Here is a 23,322-nt window from a genome sequence, read left to right as displayed (position 1 = left end):
TCTCTGCACCCGCTCCAGTTCAGCTATGTCTTTCTTATACACCGGAGACCAGAACTGTGCACAGTATTCTAAGTGTGGTCGAACTAGTGACTTGTATAGAGGTAAAATTATGTTCTCCTCATGAGCATCTATGCCTCTTTTAATACATCCCATTATTTTATTTGCCTTTGTAGCAGCTGCCTGACACTGGCCACTGAATATGAGTTTGTCATCCACCCATATACCCAGGTCTTTTTCATTGACGGTTTTGCCCAGAGTTTTAGAATTAAGCACATAGTTATACATCTTATTACTTCTACCCAAGTGCATGACCTTACATTTATCCCCATTAAAGCTCATTTGCCATTTATCAGCCCAAGCTTCTAGTTTACATAAATCATCCTGTAATATAAAATTGTCCTCCCCTGTATTGATTACCCTGCAGAGTTTAGTGTCATCTGCAAATATTGAAATTCTACTCTGAATGCCCCCTACAAGGTCATTAATAAATGTTAAAAAGAAGAGGGCCCAATACTGACCCCTGTGGTACCCCACTGCTAACCGCAACCCAGTCCGCGTGTGCTCCATTAATAACCACCCTTTGTTTCCTATCCCTGAGCCAGCTCTCAACCCACTTACACATATTTTCCCCTATCCCCATTACTCTCATTTTATGTAACAACCTTTTGTGTGGCACCGTATCAAAAGCTTTGGAAAAGTCCATATACACTACGTCCACTGGGTTCCCTTGGTCCAGTCCGGAACTTACCTCTTCATAGAAGCTGATCAAATTAGTCTGACATGAACGGTCCCTAGTAAACCCGTGCTGATACTGGGTCATAAGGTTATTCCTCTTCAGATACTCCAGTATAGTATCCCTTAGAATGCCCTCCAGGATTTTACCCACAGTAGAGGTTAAGCTTACTGGCCTATAATTACCGAGTTCAGTTTTTGCCCCTTTTTTGAATATTGGCACCACATTTGCTATACGCCAGTCCTGTGGTACAGACCCTGTTATTATGGAGTCTTTAAAGATTAAAAATAATGGTCTATCAATGACTGTACTTAGTTCCTGCAGTACTCGGGGGTGTATCCCATCCAGGCCCGGAGATTTGTCAATTTTAGTTATTTTTAGACGCCGCTGTACTTCCTGCTGGGTTAAGCAGGTGACATTTAATGGGGAATTTTTATCACTAGTCATTTTGTCTGCCATGGGATTTTCTTTTGTAAATACTGATGAAAAAAAGTCATTTAGCATATTGGCTTTTTCCTCATCCTCATCCACCATTTCCCCCAGATTATTTTTAAGGGGGCCAACACTGTCATTTTTTAGTTTCTTACTATTTATATAGTTAAAGAATATTTTGGGATTATTTTTACTCTCTCTGGCAATGAGTCTCTCTGTCTCAATCTTTGCTGCCTTGATTTGCTTTTTACAGAATGTATTTAATTTTCTGTATTTATTTAATGCCTCCTCACTACCTACTTCCTTTAATTCTCTAAATGCTTTCTTTTTGTCCCTTATTGCGCCCCTTACAGCTCTATTTAGCCATATTGGTTTCCTCCTATTTCTAGTATGTTTATTCCCATACGGTATATACTGTGCACAGGTCCTATCCAGGATGCTGATAAACGTCTCCCATTTTCTTTGTGTATTTTTGTGTCTCAGGATATCGTCCCAGTTAATTGCACCAAGATCCTCTCTCATCCGTTGGAAATTTGCCCTCCTGAAGTTTAGTGTCCTTGTCACCCCCCTACTACCCATCTTATTAAAGGTTACATGAAAACTTATTATTTTGTGATCACTATTCCCCAGGTGACCCCCAACCCTTATATTTGATATGCGGTCTGGCCTGTTGGTTAATATTAGGTCTAGCAGTGCCCCCCTCCTTGTTGGGTCCTGAACCAGTTGTGAAAGTTAATTGTCTCTCATAGTTGTCAAAAACCGATTACCTTTGCTGGAACTGCAGGTTTCTGTTCCCCAATCTATTTCAGGGTAGTTGAAGTCCCCCATAATAATGACTTCTCCTTGAGTCGCAGCTTCATCTATTTGCTTTACGAGGATATTCTCCATTGCTTCCATTATTTTTGGAGATTTATAACAAATCCCTATCAGTAATTTATTATTTTTTCCCCCTCCCCTTATCTCCACCCACAGGGACTCTACATTTTCATTAAATTCACCTATATTATCACGCAGGATGGGTTTTAAGGAAGATTTTACATATAGACACACCCCTCCCCCTCGCTTATCTGTACGGTCATTTCTGAACAGGCTATAGCCCTGCAAGTTAACAGCCCAGTCATGGCTCTCATCCAGCCACATCTCAGATATCCCCACCATGTCATAATTATGCTCCAACAACATTAGTTCTAATTCATCCATTTTGTTGGCGAGGCTTCTGGCATTAGTATACATGCACTTGATGTTACTCTGTACCTCTATTCTTTCTTAAATTACTAACTGTTCTAACCCCACCCCCCATGCCACCGCCACCCCCAACTTCCTTATTTGTGCCCAGGTCTCTATCTGCACTATCTTCCCTTCCTATAAAATGAATACCCTCCCCCCCAATCCCTAGTTTAAACACTCCTCCAACCTTCTAACCATTTTCTCCCCCAGCACAGCTGCCCCTTCCCCATTGAGGTGCAGCCCGTCCCTAGCGTAGAGCCTGTAGCCAACTGAGAAGTCGGCCCAGTTCTGCAGGAACCCAAACCCCTCCTTCCTACACCAATTCTTGAGCCACTTATTAACCTCCCTAATCTCCCGTTGCCTCTCTGGCGTGGCACGTGGTACAGGCAGTATTTCGGAAAATACCACGTTGGAGGTCCTTGCTTTCAGCTTGCAGCCTAATTCCCTGAAATCATCTTTAAGGACCTTCCACCTACCTCTAACTTTGTCATTTGTGCCAATGTGCACCATGACCGCTGGGTCCTCACCAGCCCCTCTGTCCACCCGATCAGCGATGTGTCGGACTCGAGCGCCAGGTAGGCAGCACACCGTCCGACGATCCCTGTCTTTGTGACAGATTGCCCTATCTGTTCCCCTAATAATTGAGTCCCCCACTACCAGCACCTGTCTGGCCTGCCCTGCTCTCCTATTTCCCTCCTTACTGGAGCAGTCACTCCTCCGGCTTTCAGAGGACATGCCTGCCTGCAGCAGTGCTACCCCTGTACTGGCACCCCCCTCATCTGCCAACTTAGCAAACTTATTGGGGTGTGCCAGATCAGGACTAGCCTCCCTGGCACTCTTCCCTCTACCCCGCCTTCTATCTGTCACCCAGCTAACTGCCACACTGTCCTGCCATCCCCCTCCTCATCTATCCCATTGAGCGTCTGCTCAGTGAGCAGAAGACTCCTCTCCATATTGTCTATGGATCTCAGTGTTGCCAGCTGCACATTTAGATCCAGTATCTGGGTTTCCAAATGCACAATGTGCTCACATCTCGCACAGCAGTATGCACCCTCGACCGGCTGATCAAGGACTGCATACATGTGGCAAGATGTGCACTGGATGGCATTAACAATTGTGGAGCACATTTCCTAAGGGCTGTCCCACACGTCCAGATAATTCCGGTACCGGAATAAATCGGTACCGGAGTTATCCGTGTCCGTGTGCCTGGGAACTCACGGAGGCCATACCTGCGGCACACGTGTGCCGCCCGTATGGCGAGTGGGTACCACACGGAGCGTGTGGTACCCACTCTGCATGGTGCTGAAGCTGCTGAAGCTGCGATTCATATCCTCTCTGCAGTAACGTTTGCTGTAGAGAAAATATGAAGAATAGTGTTAAAAATAAAGATTTAGGTGTCCGCCGCCCCCCCACCCCCTGTGCGCCCCCCCTGCTGGTCAGAAAATACTTACCCGGGTCCCCCGTCGGCTGTCGCTCCTTCTTGGTCTTGCCACGGCTTCTCCTGCAGGCGGTCACGTGGGCCCGATCATTTACAGTCATGAATATGTGGCTCCACCTCCATAGGGGCGGAGCCGACTATTCATGATTGTAATTGATCGGCCCCACGTGACCGCATACAGTAGGAGGCGCGGCCAGACCAGGAAGGAGCGACAGCCGACGGGGGACCCGGATAAGTATTTTCTGACCAGCGGGGGGGCGCACAGGGGGTGGGGGGGCGGCGGACACATGGATCTTTATTTTTAACACTATTCTTCATATTTTCTCTATAGCAAACGCTGCTACAGGGAAGATATGAATACCGGCTTCAGCACCATGTGGGGGGGACAGCGCTTACTGTAGCGCTGTCTCCGGCACGCACACGGACCCCAGACGGAGAATGTCCGTGTGAGGTCCGTGTTTTACGCGGACCCATTGACTCTATTGGGTCCGTGTAAAACGTGCGCTCCCACGAACACTGACATGTCTCCGTGTTTGGCACACGGAGACACGGTCCGCACACGGTCCGCAAAAAATCAATGACATCTGAACAGATGCATTGATTTTTATGGGTCTACGTGTGTCAGTGTCTCCGGTACGTGAGGAAACTGTCACCTCACGTACCGGAGCCACTGACGTGTGAAACCGGCCTAATGGGGATTGCACCACACAGAAACGTTAATTAAAAATAAATACAAAGTATTAATGTAAAAAAAAACCAAAAAAAACAGAAGCAATTCCTCCCTTGGAAACTCCCTGTTTCCAACGTCACTGAATCACAAGTCACACACTTACCGCCGTTCACACTTAAGCTCAGGTCACACTCAGCTCGTTCACACTCGCTGTGCTGAAGATTTATAGATTTTTTTTTTCCCTCTCTATCTCCCCTCAACAGCAATCCACCTTGCTGTTCAGATGCACTTCCAAAAAGGACTTGAGCCCCAAACAGCTGCCCCTTATATCCCCTTAATTATGAGCCCCCACCCTAAGTTAACTCCTTATGAATATAGCTACTCCCAATTCAGCAACTCACACAAATTCACACAGTTATTTGTTAAAGATATATCACAAATCAATCCCACAAACAGAACTACGAGGGGAAAGGAAAGACTGGAAGGTGGAGTTACTCCAAAGGAGTTAGGGGTAGATCCACCCAGTTTTCTTCAGGCCCATTAGAAAGACCCTGATGCGAGACAGGTGGGGGGAAGACTTGCGGATTTCCTGATGCAATGACAGACAAACAACCAATGGATCCTGCGAACCATAGGGAAAGCTTACCAAATAGATTTTTCCCCAAACCCCCCTCAACAATTTTGCATCATTAAACCTCAATGCCATCCTGCAACAAAAAAGACTCTGAGGGGAAAGCGGGGATCTCCTAAAATCAGTAAAAGAATTTGGCACTCCAGATTGTGATGCAAAAAAATTTATTTCACACAGTGTCCATTTTGTTGCAAAAATTAATTTGACGTTTCAGCCCAAAGGCCTTCATCAAAACTACAAAATAAATTACAGTAAGTATACTAGAATATAAAATTAACAAGAAGAATAACTGTAGCCATTTTAAGCAACATGATATAAATTGACAGGAAAAAGGGGAAATAGTAATAAATTGACTATGCCATAATAATTAATAAACAGAAGTCAGAATAGGCGCATATGAAGTATTATGCCTAAAGAGGGACTATAAGTACTGGTAGAGCACGTTACAGGGAAAATGGCACCAAAGAGACATATATTCACATAGTTATTACCATGGTATTGGTATGAATGTAAATAGCTGGACACAAGCTGTGAAAGAGAAACGGTGCACAATTATTCAATTGTAAATGCCAGAAATCACAGAGCAATAGCAGAATTCATACAGTCTTATGGAAGAATACCAGGACTTACCAGCATAAGATCATCAGATAAAGCCCCTACAAGTGTGGCGCTGGAGAAAAGCACTTCTGTGCAATAGGAAAGGCGCTGTAAAATCTGTTACCATGTGGGATTTATATGGAACATGGCCGCTCGTGTGTTGCGCTTCCTGGTATGACAACTTCCGGTAGCGACGGATAACATGTCCGCAAAACTGGAAATTACATAATTATAAAGACATGTTGCCGTGCAGCACCACCTTTTAGGATCCGAACACGGTGTATGTTACTAAGAGTACCAGAAGTCAATGTGGTTATGTAGTATATATAAGGTATCGGTGACATACGTGGAAATACAGGGATGACAAAAATCTATCACCTGCGGTGATAGTAATAGGAAGAACCTGGATTGGCGAGCAAGAAATATAATGATGAAATGCTTATTATAATCAATAACACAATATCATGTGTAAGCGATATAGCTCTTAAATTAGCAGAGCATTTAGAGATCTACCAGAGAGACTAGTCAAAAAAATGCTTATCAACCGGCTACAATAGCGGTAGTATAATATGACAGAGTGGATCAATAGAGAAGAACTGAATAATTTCTTTGTAATCTTTTTCCATCTGGAGTGCCAAATTCTTTTACTAAATTTATTGGAGTGGATTCCTATTTGTGCACCCTGAACATGTAGAGTGTGCTATGTAGCCTTTTTTTTTTTATATCTTCTAAAATTAGGGGCAGTCAGTCCAGTACCTCTTGTGGAAATTGGTCAGGGTCACTATTCTACCCTTTTGTCCATAAAAAAAAAAAAAAAACTTTGGGCAAATCCCGTACCATTGTAAATATGAAACCCCTAAATCAATGGGTCAGGTACAGGAGGTTAAAAATGGAGACAGTAAAATCGTGTATCCCCGTAAGGCTACGTTCACATTTGCGTTGTGCGCCGCAGCGTCGGCGCCGCAGCGCACAACGCAAACAAAAACGCGGCAAAACGCACGCTAAAACGCTGCGTTTTGCGCCGCATGCGTCGTTTTTGGCCGCAAGTTGGACGCAAAAAAAATGCAACTTGAAGCGTTTCTTGCGTCCAACGCTTGCGGCCATGCGGCGCAAAACGCAGCACAACGCATGTCCATGCGCCCCCATGTTAAGTATAGGGGCGCATGACGCATGCGGCGCCGCTGCGGCGCCCGACGCTGCGGCGCTGACCGCAAATGTGAACGTAGCCTAATAGGGAGAGTGTCAGCCATGTGTACACTAGATTTAAGTGACGTCTACTAGCATGTGCCCACCCACCCCAACCACCAGAGGTTTCTGAGGTTTGCACTGGTGCATCAAGGGATAGTTCATCATTTTCAGTTCAGGTGTCTACCATTTGGCCTTTCCTCAGCACCACGTATCTTTACAAAGATAATGCTGAAGGTGGCAGCACTCCTGAGGAATAGAAGAATTATAATTCCGTATCTGGAAAACATCCTGTTAGTTGCGGACTCAACCATCGTCCTCAGGCAGCAGCTTGCCCAAGCAATCGAGACACTAAAAGGCCCTAGGTTGGTGTATCAACTGGGAGAAGTCCGACTGATATACTCAGAAGGTGTTTCAATGAATCCTCCTTGATTCACATCGCAGAATGTATTCCCTACCCTCCTTAAAACAGGTGGAAGTCGAGAACAGGATCCGGACCTTCCAGAGGAAGAGGATAGTCTCCATCAGATACCCAATGGGTATTTTAGGCCTAATGACGTCCTGTATTCTGAGCGTACAGTGTGTGTTAGGCCTCTTTCACACTTCCTTCTTTCAGCTCCCGTCACAATCCGTCGATTTTTGAGAATGCAGGATCCTGCATTTTCCCATAGACTTGTACTAGCGACGGATTGTGATGGATAGCCATCCATTTCATCCGTTGTGCACTGGATCCTGTGTAAAAAAACGGTCCGTCGGGCAGAGAAAACGTTCAGAGGAACGTTTTTTCTGCACGTTGGAAAATCGGTCAGCGACGCATCCTGCGCTGCCTGTCACTGGCTACAATGGAAGCCTATGGGCGCAGGATGCGTTGCTGCCTGTGAAAAGCAGGAATCCAGCGATGGGTCCCGCCTTTTCAAAGAGAGCATGCGTGGAAGAATTTCCCGTCAGGGAAATTCTCTCTCGCTCTTTCTCTTTTTACTATTGATGCTGCCTATGCAGCATCAATAGTAACAAGATATAATGTGAAAAATAATATATATATTTTTTAAATCGCAGTATTCTCACCTACCGATGTCCCGCGCAGTGTCACCGATGCTCCCAGCAGCTAGCGTTCCTAGTAATACATTGTGAAATCTCGCGACTTCACATGAGATTTCGCAATGCATTACTAGGAACGCTCGCTGACGGGAGAATTGGTGCGCGGGACGCCGATAGGTGAGAATACTGCGACTTTTTATTTTTTTAAACCTGGTTTGTGTTGTGTATGCATTTTCGCAGCGGAAATCCGCTGCGAAGACGCATACACAACAGGTGCACATAGCCTCGACGGCTCCGCCAGAAAGACGGGCCCAGTGCACACGTTTTCCACAATCTGCACAGGATCCGTCAGTTCAACGTCTTGGTGGATCCTGTGCAGATTTGGAAGACGGAAGTGTGAAAGAAGCCTTAGCACAGTGCTTGCATCACGCCTTTATTTTTAGAAATTATAATCTTATACTTCGCAAAAACATATCACAGCACTTACTAATTCAGAAAGGACATGTATAAAAAACACCACATATTAGAAAGTCATACAGGTTAAGGCTGCCGTCACACTAGCAGCATTTGGTCAGTATTTTACATCAGTATTTGTAGCCAAAACCAGGAGTGGAACAATCAGAGGAAAAGTATAATAGAAACATATGCACCACTTCTGCATTTATCACCCACTCCTGGTTTTGGCTTACAAATACTGAGGTAAAATACTGACCAAATACTGCTAGTGTGATCATTCCACTGCTTGGGGTCATTCCACCGGCGGGATTCCCTCCTTCCACCTCCCTCCCATATCGGTAAGCCTTCTGTTTACAACTCCTGCTGCGGAATGGGGCTTTTATTCATTTTGCATGGCGTACTTGCTGGCATTTACCTAGCTTACCGCATGCAGCAGCGATTACCCAGCTTACCGTGCTATTAGTGTATTGCACATAGAGTTGTCTCTCCTTGCTCCATAGGCAGTTGTATCCGAGTACTAGGATGGTGCAGGGATGGCGGTTTTTTTCCCCCTTCTATGTGATTTTTCGTGTTACACGTGTACTTAATACTGGTGTCCGTTTTTAATATTTATATTAATAAAGGTTTTTGCTTATATACATCTTTATTATGTGCTCCTCCTTTTGTGTACATTATTAGGAGCTAATAAAAAGCTTTCTGGGTACTTTCTACTATAGATATCGATCCCTCTACTCAGTTCTTTTGAGATGACTTCGGAATTCTTGTTATTATTTAGTGTGACGGCAGACTACAACCGAGTAGCAGGCGCTGTTCACAAGAGCGAACAATCTGAGGAAACAGCAATGCTGAAAACACCGTCTGTACTGCTTCACTAGATACTTCTACAGGTGTATAACGAGGCTCTCACTGTACAGGCAAAGACCTGGAACCACGACAGCGTAAAATAAATTTCTATTTAAAAAAAAAAAAAGAGCCGGCCTAGTTCGCGGCCTTAAATGACCTCTATTTATAATATTTGAGGGGGTGGTGCTTACATCACGTGCAAAGCATTAGCCAGTCATAGCTTCAACATACACCATTGCACACGTGAGGCCCCGAACGTCTTCCGAATGCGACCTTGTGACCGGAAGTAGCTCCACCAGTCGCCATTTTACGTACGGGCAGCCACTTCGCCTGCATCCAAAAGAAGGGAATGGACTCTGTTTAACCCCTTGGGAGACCGAGCATGTATAATGACTGAAGTGTATCCCCGCAAGATGTATAATAAAATCTTTCATTTACAGATTTCAGTAGTTACAAGTTGTAGCCAATCAGACGTCATTTGTATGCGACGTCACGACAAGCCAGACAGATTTACCCTTTATCCGCTGCATTGCACTCTGGCCAATGGCTGCCCCGAGTTTACATGGCTGACGGGTTTTACGCCTGCCACGCCCCAATACACTCTTTTCATCAAGGCTCCAATTGGCTTTCCAGCCTCAGGTCTCTGGGCGTGGCTTCCACCAAGCACCTATCAGCGAGACTGTTACTGACCCGCAGCCAATCAGCTCTTAGCTCTGTATCTGCTTGGCCACTCACTTTCCCGAGCGGCTGGATCCACCTTACACACCGCCGGGCGCGTCACTTCTGGTTCGGTCCAAAATGGCGCCTGAGGCGTTCGTCCCCCTGCTCTCTCCTGAGTGCAGCTGAGGCAAAGACTTCCTGAGGAGGCTGCGTGACGTCAGCTACGCGACTCGGTGACGTAACTTGCACGAAGGGGAAGAGTGGGAGGGGCGGTGAGTTCTGGAATCGGGTTGACGTCTCGCTGTGTTAAGAACAACAAAGCCTGGAAAGGAATGGGGCTGCCGGGCTGACAGGCATGGTGAGTGGGGGGCGGCGTGTAGTGAGGGGCTCAGCCCGGGGGCAGGGAGCGCGCACCGAAGCCTCTCAGCGGGGTGGGAGCAGTGAGGCTCTGCCGCCCACGGGAACACGGGGCCGGGGTGTTCCTGGCTGTCAGTACGAGTCACCGCTTCCTCATGTGCCTGGTTATAGTGAGGCCAGCTGTGCGACCAGCTGTGCGGCGCTGTGGGACCTGGTGTGCGGCGCTGTGGGACCTGGTGTGCGGCGCTGTGCGACCAGCTGTGCGGCGCTGTGGGACCTGGTGTGCGGCGCTGTGGGACCTGGTGTGCGGCGCTGTGGGACCTGCTGTTTGTTTTTGAGGGTTTGTATCAGTTCATGTAAAGAACATGCCTGCAGCTGGAAACATATGGATTTTCTTTTTTTTTGTGAAGAAAGTCTACGTTCACATTTGCGGTCTGCGCCGCAGCGTCGGGTGCCGCAGCGTCGCCGCATGCGTCATGCGCCCCTATATTTAACATGGGGGCGCATGGACATGCGTCGCACTTGCGTTTTGCGCCGCATGCGTCACTGCGGCGCCCGCGTCTGGGCGCAGAGGACGCAGCAAGTTGCATTTTTGCTGCGTCCAAAATCAATAAAAAAAAGGACGCATGCGGCGCAAAATGCAGCGTTGTGCATGCGTTTTGCTGCGTTTTTGTTTGCGTTGTGTGTTGCGGCGCCGACGCTGCGGCGCACAACGCAAATGTGAACGTAGCCAAAGTGACAAGACAAAAAAGCACAACTATTCACCCCCCTAAAGTCAGTACTTTGTGGAGCCTCCTTTTACGGCAACTACAGCTGCAAGTCACTTGCCAGTGGACATATTTTTTATCATTCCTCAAGGCAAAACTGCTCCAGCTCCTGCAAGGTAGATGGTTTGCTCTGGTGAGCAACAATCTTCCAGTCTGACCACAGATTCTCAGTTGGATTAAGGTTTGGGCATTGACTAGGCCACTCCAAAGCATTTACATGTTAGGCCTCTTTCACACTTCCGTCTTTCAGCTCCTGTCACAATCCGTCGTTTTTTTTTTTTTTTTTTTTTTTTTTTTTTTTTCCTTTGAGAATGCAGGATCCTGCATTTTCCCATAGACTTGTATTAGGCTACTTTCACATTAGCGTCCTTCGACGCACGTCGCAATGCGTCGTTATGTAGAAAAAACGCATCCTGCAAAGTTGCCTGCAGGATGCGTTTTTTCTCCATAGACTTTCATTAGCGACGCATTGCGACGGAGTGCCACACGTCGTGCGACGGTTGCGTCATGTTTTGGCGGACCGTCGGCACAAAAAAAGTTACATGTAACTTTTTTTGCGCGTCTTGTCCGCCATTTTCAACCGCGCATGCGCGGCGGAAACTCCGCCCCCTCCTCCCCGACATTACAATGGGGCAGCGGAAGCGTCTTAAGACTGCTTCTGCTGCCCACGTCAGGCATTACTTTCACAACACGTGTCGGCACGTTGGGCCGATGCATAGCGACGGCCCCGTGCCGAAGCTAGCGTGAAAGAAGTCTTAGCGACGGACTGTGACGGATGGCCATCCGTTTCATCCGTCGTGCACTGGATCCTGTGTAAAAAAAAAAATGGTCCGTCGGGCAGAGAAAACGTTCAGAGGAACGTTTTTTTCTTCACGTCGGAACATCGGTCAGCGACGCATCCTGCGCTACCCGTCACTGGCTACAATGGAAGCCTATGGACGCAGGATGCGTCGCTGCCTGTGAAAAGCAGGAATCCAGCGACGGGTCCCGCCTTTTCAAAGAGAGCATGCGTGGAAGAATTTCCCGTCAGGGAAATTCTCTCTCGCTCGCTGTCTTTCTCTTTTTACTATTGATGCTATCCTATGCAGCATCAATAGTAACAAGATTTAATGTGAAAAATAATAAAAAAAATAAAAAATCACAATATTCTCACCTACCGACGTCCCGCGCAGTGTCATCGATGCTCCCGGCAGCTAGCGTTCCTAGTAATACATTCTGAAATCTCGCGAGAAGTCACGGTCTCGCGAGACTGTGACTACTCACGAGATTTCGCAATGTATTACTAGGAACGCTAGCTGCCGGGAGCATCGGTGCGCAGGACGCCTGTAGGTGTGAGAACACTGCGATTTTTAATTTTTTTTTTAATTTTTTTTTTTTAACCTGGTTTGTGTTCTGTATGCTTTTTCGCAGCGGAAAACCGCTGCGAAGACGCATACACAACAGGTGCACATAGCCTCGATTGGTCCGTCAAAAAGACGGGCCCAGTGCACACATTTTCCACAATCTGCAAAGGATCCGTCATTTCAACGCCTTGACAGATCCTGTGCAGATTTGGAAGACGGAAGTGTGAAAGAAGCCTTACTGTTTACTACTTGAGTGTTGCTTTAGCAGTATGCCTTGGTCATTGTCAGAAGGTGAACCTCCATCCCAGGCTCAAATCAGTCACAGACTGAAAAGGGCTTTTCCGTTTTTTTTTTCACCATCTGTCTTACCCTCGAATTGGACCATTTTTCCTGTCCGTGCTGCCGAAAATCATCCCCACAACACGATGCTGCCACCACCATGTTTCACTGTGGGCATGGTGTTCTTGGCTTATGAGCCGTGCTGGGTTCACACCAGACATAATTTACCGTGATGGCCACAGTTCAATTTTGGTCTCATTTGACCACAGCACCTTCCGATTTGGGAAGTCTCCCACTTGTCCTTCTGCAATCTCAAAATGGTTACTTTTTTTGTATGTAACTAAAAGCTCTTTTCTGCACATTCTTCTATAAAGGCCACCTCTATGGAGGGTACTGCTTATTGTGGTCATATGGACAGATACTCCAGTCTCTGCATGGGAACGGACTTGTGCTTCTAATAACTTTGTCCTTAACTTGTTTGGATATCTCCTTGGTCTTAATGGTCGTGTTTGGTTAGTGGTGCCTCTTGCTTAATGGTGTTGCGGCCTCTGTGGCCTTTAAGGAAAGGGTGCGTACAGGTGCTTCTCACAAAATTAGAATATCATAAAAAAAGTTAATTTATTTGAGTTCTTCAATACAAAAGTGAAACTCATATTAAATTAATTTTTTAATGAAATTCTAATTTTGTGAGTCATTACAAAATTATAGTCATTATAAACAGTTATCTATTTCAAGTGTTTATTTCTGTTAATGTTGATGATTATGGCTTACAGCCAATGAAGACCCAAAAGTCATTATCTCAGTAAATAATAAGGAAGTAAGGCTTCCTATGCATTTAAAAAGGTCCCTTAGGCCGATTTCACACGTCCTAATATTTCCGGTACCGGTAAACACTGTATCGGAGATATGTGTGTCCGTGTGATACATCCATGTGGCAACCTTGTGCCGTATCAGGACCACACGGACGGCTGCCGGGAAGCAGCGCTACTGTAAGTTCTGTTCCCCTGCGTGTGGTGCTGAACCCGACTTTCCTGTGTTCTCCTCTGCTCGACCGGCGAGCAGGGGAGAATGAATGAAAAAAAGACGTGGGTTCCCCCCTATATTTTACACCCAACCCGACAAAACTCACAGGTTCAGGCTGCTATTCTCAGACTGATAAGGGGCCATGGATATGCCCCCCCAGCCTAAAAAAAGTAGCCCACAGCTGCCCAGAAAAGGCGTATCTATTAGATGCACCAATTCTGAGGCTTTGCCCGGTTCATCCCACTTGCCCTGTAGCGGTGGCAAGTGGGGTAATGAGGGGTTAATGTCACCTTCCTATTGTAAGGTGTCATTAAGCCAGCTTAGTAATGGAGAGGTGTTAATAAGACACCTATCCATTACTAATCCTATAGTTGTTAAAGGGTTGATAGAACACACACAGTAAGAAAAAAGTATTTTAATGAAATAAAACAATATACACATTTTTCCATATTTATTAGTCTGCTATTCCAAGAGAAGCCCTCGATCTCCTGGAAAAAATGTCAAAATAAAAAACCAACAATATCCCATACCTGTCCGGCGTACAGTCAGTCCTACGCAGTAATCCATATCTAGGGAAATTTACAGTTTACAACCGGGAGCACTGCTATTGCCACTGCTCCCGGCTGTAAACGACTGGGGAATGAATGAAACGCTGGGAGCGGCGCTTCAGTGACTAGCGGTGACGTCACTGAATCTACGCTCCCTGGTGGCCTGAACTCAAATGAACTCTTCAGCGTGGGAAAATGCCAGCTGATTTTGCCACGCTGAAGAGTTCATCACTGTGCTTGATTGGCCAGCAAACTCGCCTGATCCTAACCGCATGGAGAATCTATGGGGTATTGTCAAGAGGAAGATGAGAGAAACCAGACCCAACAATGCAGACGAGCTGAAGGCTGCTCTCAAAGCAACCTGGGATTCCATAACACCTCAGCAGTGCCATAGGCTGATCACCTCCATGCCACGCTGCATTGATGCAGTAATTGATGCATAAGGAACCCCGACCAAGTATTGAGTGCATTTACTGAATATACATTTAAGTAGGCAACATTTCAGATTTTAAAATCATTTTTCAAGCTGGTGTTATAAAGTATTCTAATTTATGAGATAATTAATTTTGGGTTTTCATTGGCTGTAAGCCATAATCAACAACATTAACCCCTTAATCCCATATGATGTACTATCCCGTCAAGGTGACTTGGGACTTAATTCCCAGTGACGGGATAGTACGTCATATGCGATCGGCCGCGCTCACGGGGGGAGCGCGGCCGATCGCGGCCAGGTGTCAGCTGACTATCGCAGCTGACATCCGGCACTATGTGCCAGGAGCGGTCACGGACTGCCCCCGGCACACTGCGATCAAACATGATCGCAGTGTACCGGCGGTACAGGGAAGCATCGCGCAAGGAGGGGGCTCCCTGCGTGCTTCCCTGAGACGATCGGTACAAGGCGATGTACTCACCTTGTACCTAGCGTCTCCTCCCTGCAGTCCCCGGATCCAAAATGGCCGCGGGGCTGCATCCGGGTATTGCAGGGAGTACTTCCGGGTCCACAGCAGGCGCTGGTAAGCCTGCAGCGCTGTCAGTCAGATCGCTGATCTGACAGAGTGCTGGGCAAACTGTCAGATCAGCGATCTGTGATATCCCCCCCCCTGGGACAAAGTAAAAAAAAAAATTCCACATGTGTTTAAAAAAAAAATATATATATTATTCCCATAAATACGTTTCTTTAAATAAAAAAACAAAAACAATAAAAGTACACATATTTAGTATTGCCGCGTCCGTAACGACCCAACCTATAAAACTGTCCCACTAGTTAACCCCTTCAGTGAACACCGTAAGGGAAAAAAAAAAAACGAGGCAAAAATCAACGCTTTATTATCATACCGCTGAACAAAAAGTGGAATAACACACGATCAAAAAGATGGATATAAATAACTATGGTACCGCTGAAAACGTCATCTTGTGTCGCAAAAAACAAGCCGCCATACAGCATCATAAGCAAAAAAAATAAAAAAATTATAGCCCTCAGAATAAAGCGATGCCAAAATAATTATTTTTTCCATAAAATAGCTTTTATCGTATAAAAGCGCCAAAACATAAAAAAATGATATAAATGAGATATCGCTGTAATCGTACTGACCCGACGAATAAAACTGCTTTATCAATTTTACCAAACGTGGAACGGTATAAACGCCTCCCCCAAAAGAAATTCACGAATAGCTGGTTTTTGGTCATTCTGCCTCCCAAAAATCGGAATAAAAAGCGATCAAAAAATGTCATGTGCCCGAAAATGTTACCAATAAAAACATCCTCGTCCCGCAAAAAACAAGACCTAACATGACTCTGTGGACCAAAATATGGAAAAATTATAGGTCTCAAAATGTGGAGACGCAAAAACTTTTTTGCTATAAAAAGCGTCTTTTAGTGTGTGACAGCTGCCAATCATAAAAATCCGATATAAAAAAACGCTATAAAAGTAAATCAAACCCCCCTTCATCACCCCCTTAGTTAGGGAGAAATAAAAAAAATGTATTTATTTCCATTTTCCCATTAGGGTTAGGGCTAGGGCTAAAGTTAGGGTTAGGGTTGGGGCTAAAGTTAGGGTTAGGGTTTGGATTACATTTACGGTTGGGATTAGGGTTAGGGGTGTGTCAGTTAGGGGTGTGGTTAGAGTTACCGTTGGGATTAGGGTTAGGGGTGTGTTTGGATTAGGGTTTCAGGTAGAATTGGGGAGTTTCCACTGTTCAGGCACATCAGGGGCTCTCCAAACGCGACATGGCGTCCGATCTCAATTCCAGCCAATTCTGCGTTGAAAAAGTAAAACAGTGCTCCTTCCCTTCCGAGCTCTCCCGTGCACCCAAACAGGGGTTTACCCCAACATATGGGGTATCCGCGTACTCGGGACAAATTGGACAACAACTTTTGGGGTCCAAGTTCTCTTGTTATCCTTGTGAAAATACAAAACTGGGGGCTAAAAAATCATTTTTGTGAAAAAAATAATAATTTTTATTTTCACGGCTCTGCGTTATAATCTGTAGTGACACTTGGGGGTTCAAAGTTCTCACAACACATCTAGATAAGTTCCTTGGGAGGTCTAGTTTCCAATATGGGGTCACTTGTGGGGGGTTTCTACTGTTTGGGTACATCAGGGGCTCTGAAAATGCAACGTGACGCCTGCAGACCAATCCATCTAAGTCTGCATTCCAAATGGCGCTCCTTCCCTTCCGAGCTCTGCCATGCGCCCAAACAGTGGTTCCCCCCCACATACGGGGTATCAGCGTACTCAGGATAAATTGGACAACAACTTTTGGGGTCCAATTTCTCCTGTTACCCTTGGGAAAATACAAAACTGGGGGCTAATAAATCATTTTTGTGGAAAAAAAAAAAAGAGTTTTTATTTTCACGGCTCCACATTATAAACTTCTGTGAAGCACTTGTTGGGTCAAAGTGCTCACCACACATCTAGATAAGTTCCTTAAGGGGTCTACTTTCCAAAATGGTGTCACTTGTGGGGGGTTTCAATGTTTAGGCACATCAGGGGCTCTCCAAACGCAACATGGCGTCCCATCTCAATTCTAGTCAATTTTGCATTGAAAAGTCAAATGGCGCTCCTTCCCTTCCGAGCTCTGCCATGCGCCCAAACAATGGTTTACACCCACATATAGGGTATCAGCGTACTCAGGACAAATTGCACAACAATTTTTGGCATCCAATTTCTTCTCTTACCCTTAAGAAAATAAAAAATTGGGGGCGAAAAGATCTTTTTTGTGAAAAAATATGATTTTTTTATTTTTACGGCTCTGCATTATAAACTTCTGTGAAGCACTTGGTGGGTCAAAGTGCTCACCACACATCTAGATAAGTTCCTTAGGGGGTCTACTTTCCAAAATGGTGTCACTTGTGGGGGGTTTCAATGTTTACGCACATCAGGGGCTCTCAAAACGCAACATGGCGTCCCATCTCGATTCCAGTCAATTTTGCATTGAAAAGTCAAATGGCGCTCCTTTCCTTCCGAGCTCTGCCATGCGCCCAAACAGTGGTTTACCCCCACATATGGGGTATCAGCGTACTCAGGACAAATTGTACAACAACTTTTGGGGTCCATTTTCTTCTGTTACCCTTGGTAAAATAAGACAAATTGGAGCTGAAATAAATTTTGTGTGAAAAAAAGTTAAATGTTCATTTTTATTTAAACATTCCAAAAATTCCTGTGAAAACCTGAAGGGTTAATAAACTTCTTGAATGTGGTTTTGAGCACCTTGAGGTGTGCAGTTTTTAGAATGGTGTCACACTTGGGTATTTTCTATCATATAGACCCCTCAAAATGACTTCAAATGAGATGTGGTCCCTAAAAAAAAAAAAAAAAAAAAAAAAATGGTGTTGTAAAAATGAGAAATTGCTGGTCAACTTTTAACCCTTATAACTCCATAACAAAAAAAAATTTTGGTTCCAAAATTGTGCTGATGTGAAGTAGACATGTGGGAAATGTTACTTATTAAAGGGAATCTGTCACCCCCGAAATGGCTGGTGAGGTAAGCATTCTGTAATGCTGTAGATAATCCCCTGATGTTACCTGAAAGAGGAGAAAAAGACGTTAGATTATACTCACCCAGGGGCGGTCCCGCTGCGGTCAGTTTGGATGGGTGTCTCCGGTCCGCTCCGGCGCCTCCCATCTTCATTCCATGATGTCCTCTTCGGGTCTTTATGCCGCGTCTCCGGCGCAGGCGTACTTTGTCTGCCCTGTTGAGGGCAGAGCAAAGTACTGCAGTGCGCAGGCGCCGGAAAGGTCAGAGAGGCCTCAACAGGGCAGACAAAGTACGCCTGCGCCGGAGCCGCGGCGTAAAGACCCGGCGTAAAGACCCGAAGAGGATGTCATGGAATGAAGATGGGAGGTGCCGGAGCGGACCAGAGACACCCATTTGACCAGACCGCACCGGGACCGCCCCTGGGTGAGTATAATCGAACGTCTTTTTCTCCTCTTTCAGGTAACATCGGGGGCTTATCTACAGCATTACAGAATGCTGTAGATAAGCCCCTGATGCCGGTGAGCTTACCTCACCAGCCATTTTGGGGGTGACAGGTTCCCTTTAAGTATTTTGCGTGACATATCTCTGTGATTTAAGGGCATAAAAATTCAAAGTTGGAAAATTGCGAATTTTTCAAAATTTTTGCCAAATTTCTATCTTTTCACAAATAAACGCAAGTTATATCAAATAAATTTTACCACTATCATGAAGTACAATATGTCTCGAGAAAACAGTGTAAGAATCGCCAAGATCCGTTGAAGCGTTCCAGAGTTATAACCTCATAAAGGGACAGTGGTCAGAATTGTAAAAATTGGCCCGGTCATTAACGTGCAAACCACCCTCGGGGCTTAAGGGGTTAACAGAAATAAACACATAAAAATAGATCTCTCTGTAATCACTATATAATAATAATAATTATGTCTTTTATTTATATAGCACCAACATATTCCGCAGCGCTTTTTAGTTTACCCACATTATCATCGCTGTGCCCAATGGGGCTCACAATCTAAATTCCCTATCAGTATGTCTTTGAAATGTGGGAGGAAACCGGAGTGCCCGGATTTGAACCCAGGATTCCAGCGCTGCAAGGCCGCAGTGCTAACCACTGAGCCACCGTGCTGCCCTATATAATGATTTTCACTTTTTGTATTGAAGAACTGAAATATATTAACTTTTTTGATTAATTAGTGAGCAGCACCTGTATATACTGACGGACCAAATGGTGGCTCCATGCAGATTCGACGTTACCCCCTCCCCCCTTACAAGGTCCAAACAGTGAAGATTCCAAAAAATCCAAGGCACCTAAAAGTGTATTGGGTCAAAACGTAGATTTTATCCCATCCTTAAAATTGCATAACCAGGGTACAAAAATTAGGTAGACAATGCAACGTTTCAGCCATAATAGGCTTTTATCATTCCAGAAATGCAAATGGTAAAAATTCAGCCTTGGATCTTTGGAATCTATACTGACAGACCATGTGACGCTTAGACTGCACGCAGATGGACTTCCTGTCACTAAGGATATGACTTATGAAGGTACAGTAATTGCTTGCAATTTCACCTTTCGTGGATCTTCAGCAACCTAATCGTTATCATTGGTTGTGTGCACACACCTCCACCAGAAGAGCACCATTAGACCATTCTTTTGCCATTTTACCCAGATAAGACCTTATTTGCGTTGTTTTTCCAGTCATCTTTTATTTTTAACTTTATACTATTTGACATATTACTAGATATTTACAAAAACTATTTTTAAAGTCCGTTTCTAATAGGATAATAACCTTTTGACTAGTTGATGGACGTTTGTTTCCCCAGGCTTGTGGTCCCACTCAGCATGTTATCATGCCCCTGTGGGTGTGGTAACATGATTTTCAAGAGCGCCTGCTCTTTGCAAATCTCACGCATGTGAACTACTTTCTCGCCTACAAGTGCTTGTGCCTCTGCAGTTGTGTGTACGCCTCCTGGCTTCAGAGGCGCACTGTGCGTATCCAGAAGCAATGGTAAAGCATGATATTCAGCTCCTCAATTGATGTCAGGCTTCTTCTCTGCTTTTGGACATTCGCAGTGCTTATTAACCTTTTCACGACATGTGCCATATACATACTGTGCATGTCGTGTCTCTCCCTTTTATGTGGGCTCCTGCGATAAGCCCACATCTTTCCAAGCACGTCAGCTGCTTTGAATAGATGGCATGTGCCGCTAACAGCCACAGGTGGAATCGCAATCTACCCGTGGTTGTTAACCTGTTAAATGCCACTGTCAATCTCTGACAGCAGCATTCAATGTGATCATGCCGGTAGCGTGTCACTATTCCCGCTCGTTGGCGTCCCGTGTCAAATGACTGCAGGTCGGTGATGGGTTGGCATAGCAACACAGGGTCTGCAGCAGACCCCTGTGGTTGTCATTGCTGGATTGCTATGAGCACCGCCCAGCCAGTGGTCGGCGCTCATAGCAATTGATCATTTCTGCTACACACAGGCGATCTGATCATCACCTGCAGAGGCGATTGGACAACTGCAGCTTCTAGTCTAGAAGCAAGTGAGAAGTGAAAAAAAAAAAATGTTTTTAAAAATATAAAAACAACAAAAAAGTTCAAATCACTCTCCTTTCGCCCCATTCAAAATGCACACTTGGTATTGCCGCATTCAGAATCGCCCGATCTATCAAGATATAAAAAGAATTAATCCAATCGGTAAAAGTCAAGCAAAAGAGTCAAAACACCAGAATTTAGTGTTTTTCGTCGCTGCAACATTGCATAAAAATGCGATAATGGGTGATCAAAAGATCATATCTGCACCAAAATGGTGTCAATAAAATCATCAGCTCGGCATGCAAAAAATAAGCCCTCACCCAACCCCAGATCATGAAAAATGGAGACATTACGGGTATCGGAAAATGACGTAATTTTTATTTTATATTTATTTAGCAAGCTTTGGTTTTTTTTTTCACCTCTTAAATTAAAAAGATCCTAGATATGTTTGGTGTCTATGAACTCGCAATGACCTGGAAAATCATAATGGCAGGTCAGTTTTAGCATTTGGTGAATATGGTAAAAAAACAAACAAAAAAAACAAACAAAAAAAACCAGTGTTGTGGGATTGCACTTTTTTTTGCAATTTCACCACTCTTGGATTTTTTTCCCGTATTCCAGTAAATGACATGGTAAAACCATTGGTGTTGTTCAAATTCACAACTTGTCCCGCAGAAAAACAAGCCCTCACATGGCCATGTTGATGGAAAAATAAGAAAGTTATGGCTCTGGGAAGAAGGGGAGCGAAAAACAGAAATGCAAAAATGGAAATGGGCTGCGGCGTGAAGGGGTTATGCAACAAAAACAGCATTAATTTGCATTAAAACTATTGACTGTAAGGCTATGTGCCCAGGTTGTGTATTTGCTTGCAGAAATTTCTGCATCTCTTGGCAGCAAAAACACTGCAGAAAAATATGCATGCATTTTTTCCTGTGCATTCAATGGGTCAAAAACGCAGGCAGAAACGCAAAGAGAATTGATGTGCTGCAGAAAAAAATGCACTGCAAATACGGCCAGAAATTTACTGATCATGTGCACAGCACTTCAGGATTGTCATTGAATTACCTTGCATAAGGATTCCATTGCATTTTTGGATCATTTAAGTGCGGGGAAAAAATGCAGTGAAAACGTATCAAATACGCAAGGTGCGCACATAGCCAGTAGTTTCCGGGTACAAATTTATTAACCCTTTTATAACTGATGAATTACCATATTCATCAATGATCACTGTAAGAATGAGCTGTTCTTGGGTGACAGTGTCTCTCTTTTTCTGTAACCTCATATAATGGAAAGGTCTACTGAGACCTTGGCAACTCATTTTTAAGCAACGAACAACAATCATTACTAATGTGCACAAGGATTCAGTGCCTGTCCATTCAGGGTATGTTCCTGTGTACAGGAAGTTTCCATAGAGAAATCTGCTGCAGCAAAGCCTGTGATAACGCTGATTCCCCGCTGGTCTCAGAGTACTTCACCAGCTTACCCAGCCTATCTTAACTGGAGGCCATGGGAGCGCTGTCTGAGGAGCTGATTTTAGTGCTTTTTTTGTTTTACAGTTTGGTCCTACTTTTTTCTGAATTTGTGGATTTTCCTGGAGATCTACAACAATTGGGTTTTGTTGCTGAGTTTGACTTTCTCAGTGGGAAAGATCTGTGACATAAGTCAACTTGCTAAGTGTTTAACTCCTTCCCAACATTACGATTTTCCATTTTTGATCTTTTTTTTCCTTCCTTTTTCCAAGAACCAAAACTTAATTTTTCTATCTTTTGCATCCTGAGCCAGTGTTTTCATTCTTGATAGTATTTTGGGATAGATGTGATGTTTTGTTCATCTCTTACTACACTTTTTTTTCAGGTGTCGTTGCAGTCTGGAAAAAAAAGTAGTTCTGGCGTGGTTTTTTTTTTTTTTGTCATTTAAGAGTTTACTGATTGGGTTAACTACCGTAACTTTATATTTTGATAGATTGGATATTTACATATATGCAGTTACCACGTATGTGTAATTTGATGTATTTTAATAGTGGGAAAGGGAGTGATTCAAACTTTGATATATTGAACTCTGATGATATACCGTGTATTGGCTACTCCTGGGGTAGGTAATAATGGACTTCAATTTTCTTTTTTTTTTTTTGTACACAATCTGTCTGACTCTGGTTTCGAGGGGTCCAAACTCTTTAGAGATGGTTTTGTACACTTTTCCAGCCTGATGAGCATCAATCACTCGTCTAAGGTCTTTAGAAAACTCTTGTGTTTGTGCCATGGTACACTAACACAACCACGTTTTGTCAAGATGAGACTTGTAGATCTCTGTTCTTTAAATGGACTCTGTCAGCACAGAATGACTGCTTAAAGGGCCACTGTCACCCCCCTCCAGCCGTTATAAACTAAAAGAGCCACCTTGTGCAGCAGTAATGCTGCATTCTAACAAGGTGGCTCTTTTAGTTTTAGGTTCAAGTATACCCCAAAAAACGCGATTTGATACTTAGCCATAATTGGTGTCTCTAGGCTGGTCCTCCCTCCCCAGCTCGAAACGCTCCTCTGCCGTCACTCACATCTTCTTGGTCTTTCTGCGCCGCCCCCTCAGCGCTG

The 23,322-nt window shown here is 44.7% G+C and overlaps 1 protein-coding gene across 6 annotated transcripts in view; it reads left to right on the top strand.

The window, feature by feature from the left end:
• The first annotated feature begins 9,999 nt into the window (after positions 1–9,999).
• The window catches only part of KDM2A (lysine demethylase 2A), a 243,392-nt gene continuing 230,069 nt past the window's right edge, over positions 10,000–23,322 (top strand). For 3 of the 6 annotated variants that reach the window (XM_077250845.1, XM_077250844.1, XM_077250840.1), the window contains exon 1: positions 10,013–10,268. The gene's annotated coding sequence lies outside the window, so the exon portion shown is untranslated. Of the gene's footprint in view, positions 10,269–23,322 lie in introns of all 6 variants that reach the window. The other 3 variants (XM_077250846.1, XM_077250841.1, XM_077250843.1) reach the window with 2 other exon arrangements.

The sequence above is a fragment of the Ranitomeya variabilis genome, chromosome 4, assembly GCF_051348905.1.
Source record: "Ranitomeya variabilis isolate aRanVar5 chromosome 4, aRanVar5.hap1, whole genome shotgun sequence".
Classification (NCBI taxonomy): domain Eukaryota; kingdom Metazoa; phylum Chordata; class Amphibia; order Anura; family Dendrobatidae; genus Ranitomeya; species Ranitomeya variabilis.
Note: the sequence above shows the minus strand (reverse complement) of the source record. Positions and strands in the feature narration are given on the sequence as shown.